This window comes from Myotis davidii, unplaced genomic scaffold (genome assembly GCF_000327345.1).
Source record: "Myotis davidii unplaced genomic scaffold, ASM32734v1 scaffold13, whole genome shotgun sequence".
Classification (NCBI taxonomy): domain Eukaryota; kingdom Metazoa; phylum Chordata; class Mammalia; order Chiroptera; family Vespertilionidae; genus Myotis; species Myotis davidii.
The window spans coordinates 2,871,190-2,874,126 of record NW_006286243.1 but is presented as its reverse complement, the minus strand read 5'-3'; the positions used below and the strand labels follow the sequence as shown (position 1 = coordinate 2,874,126).

At 46.2% G+C, this 2,937-nt stretch overlaps 1 long non-coding RNA gene across 1 annotated transcript in view; it reads right to left on the bottom strand.

Annotated features, from left to right (window-relative positions):
* LOC107182111 overlaps nucleotides 1–2,937 on the bottom strand; it is a 9,274-nt gene that overhangs the window by 3,232 nt on the left and 3,105 nt on the right. Inside the window, exon 2 of the long non-coding RNA XR_001512831.1 lies at nucleotides 2,287–2,432. This is a non-coding gene — a long non-coding RNA (uncharacterized LOC107182111). The remainder of the gene's footprint in view (nucleotides 1–2,286; nucleotides 2,433–2,937) is intronic.

Sequence of the window (2,937 nt, the reverse complement as noted above, 5' to 3'; positions counted from 1 at the left end):
CAGAGTGCAGGGAAAGGAGGCAGAGTTGTCAGGGGGAAGAGAACCTTGCTAAGGAGCAAGTGTGGGGAGGAGGTGGGGGTAAGTAGAGGCTTCCAGCCTGAGGAAGACCAGCAGCAGGCAGACAAGTTGCACTTCCTTGGACAAGTTTCGTCCAGCATGGCCTGTGGAGGCGAGACTTCAGGGGTAGAAGGATTCCCTGCTAGAGAGCTCCATGGGGAGTCCCAGGAGGCTGTTTCTGTTTTTACTTGCAGATTTGGGTTCTGGCGACCTTTATTTTTAAAAATATCGATCAATCAAATTTTTTGAATAGGTAATATATAGTCACATACATCAAGATCCCAAAGGCTGTAACAGGTTACTCAGTTGAAACATCTATTCGCACTTCTGTTTCTTAGCCACCCTATGTTTGTTACCAGAAAGGGGGCCTGGCCCTGGGTGGGTCTGCCTAGGGCCGGCCGGTGGTGTGTGGGTTCTTGACTTCGTGCAGGAAAGATTTCCCAATAGGAGTCCAGGTGAATTTTAGAGGATGCTTATTAAAGCTGGGGACAGTGAGATAAGGAAGGGCTGGGGAAATGAGCCTAGGCTGGTCTGCTTTGGCTCACTGCGAAAGCAGAGAAAAGGAGGCCTTGGGGACAGGTCCAGGGGTTAACCAGGCGAACGGCTGCTGCCCATTGCTGCCTTGGTTGCAAGCCTCATGGGGTCCCTTAGAGTTTAGGAAATGCTTGCCTGTCGGGGAAGAAGAGGAGGAGGGGGAGGGGACAGGTGCGAGCATGCTCCTGGGAGGGAGGACAGGTGCTGGGACCTTCGTTTTGAAGTGTTTTAAAGACTGGGAGTTCAGGGGAGGTCATAGGGGAGGATCTCAACCGAATATTCATCAGTTTTAGGCTGATGTGCCAAAATGAGATTTATCCCCTTCACTTCATCTGTCCTTGGGTGTGGTTGGCAAATGGCATTAGTTGGATTTCTGCTCTCTGTCTCCCGAAGGAGGGTGATTTAAGCTGTTTACTCTCTGGTTTGGAAGGAGAAGTGCAAACTTTTTACTCTTAGGCGTCCTTGGTTTAGGGAAGATAGGATTTACTTGATGGTTGCAAACTGCTTGGCATCTACAGTTATTAGATGGCTGCAAACTGCTTGTTTAACTGTCTGCCTCAGTTTCCCTATCCCGCTTGTCAGCCCTACTAGCCTGTCTCACTTTTCCTCCTGATAGGTAAACCATGCCAGGATTTTCTTGAGAATCCAGAAATACTTTACATAGATATGAGCAAATTTCACATATAGTCTCCTCCCCCTTTCACACAACAATGGAAAGTCATCCATAATCTTATTCTGTCAAACACTCTGCCCCTACTGCTCCTTATCTTTTCAGACGTGCACCCTGATTTTCATCATCTTCTGGCCCCACCGGAGCTCCGATATGTTGACTCCACCTCTTCACAATTTACCTCCTTGCCCAGGTTGTACAGGTTCTTGGCTAAACCACCCCCAGGCCATCACATCTTCCAATAAAAATGGAGAATATCTACTGAAGATATTGGTGAGACCTTGAAGGATTTTAGGCAGAATGGAGGTCTGATTAAACTAGAAAGAATGCTCTAGCAGAAAACACAAGATACAGGGAAGAAAGACCTAGCTGGTAAATAAGATTTTTCAAACTTATATAATAGTCCACAATAAAGTGGTGCCAAATCACTAGACAAGGGTAAGTACCTGGGTCCAAACTGACAGAACCATCCAACTGAGACCAGGTGTCTTAGTAAAGACTGAGTTCTCTGTGAATGAGAAACCCCACAATAACACTGTCTTAAAGAGGAAGTTTATTTCTGTCTCAAGGAAAAGAAACCCAGGGTAGGCAGTCCACAGGGGAGTTGTATGCTCACCAGAGCCCTGGCTACTTCCAGCTCACAGATCCTATGTTGCTGCTCCACTGCCCTCAGCACATGGTTCCAACCTCATGACACAGCACGGCAGTTAGAACTCTAGCCATTACCTCTGCATTCCAGATAACAGAAGAGAGGAAAGGTTAATAAAAAGTCCTGCTTGGCTCAGTGGTTGTGCATCGACCTATGAACCAGGAGGTCACGGGTCAATTCAGGTCAGGGCACATGCCCAGGTTGCAGGCTTGTTTCCCAGTACGGAGTGTGCAGGAGGCAGCCGATCAATGATTCTCTCATCATTGATGTTTCTATCTCTCTCTCCTTCTCCCTTCCTCTCTGAAATCAATCAATATATGTAAAAAGTCCCTGTTAAGGACCCTTCCTACAAGTCATAATTAACAATTCCTCTTACCTTGGCCAGAACTGCAAAAAGGCTGGGAAATGTAGTCTTCTGGGAGGCCATGTGTCCTGCTAAACATGAAGAGTTTTACTACTAAGGATAAAGAAATACAGATGTTGTGGAACAGCTAATGGTCTTTGCCACACCAGCTGTATAACCTGGAGAGGAAAGAAGACGACAGATTATTAAGGAGTATGTGAAGCATTGGATTAATTTATAGGGTTCTGTACCCCCAAAATTGTTCTTTCCCAAACACATCTTTGCTTCTGGCGACATGCCTGGATTCCTGCGACTATGTCTACCTGGAAAGCTGCCCACCTCACATTTCCATGTTCAATTCATAGCCCCTACCATTTTTTCCTATTAAAATCCTGCTCATTCTTCAAGCCCCATTTCAAATGCTATATTGTTATTCTTGACATTCCCTAACTCTAGGGCCTAGAGCAGTGGTCGGCAAACTCATTAGTCAACAGAGCCAAATATCAACAGTACAATGATTGAAATTTCTTTTGAGAGCCAAATTTTTTAAACCTAAACTATATAGGTAGGTACATTGTTATTAACCTAATTAGGGGACTCCTAAAGCTTAGGAAGAGCCACATTCAAGGGGCCAAAGAGTCGCATGTGGCTCGCGAGCCACAGTTTGCCGACCCCCGGCCCCGG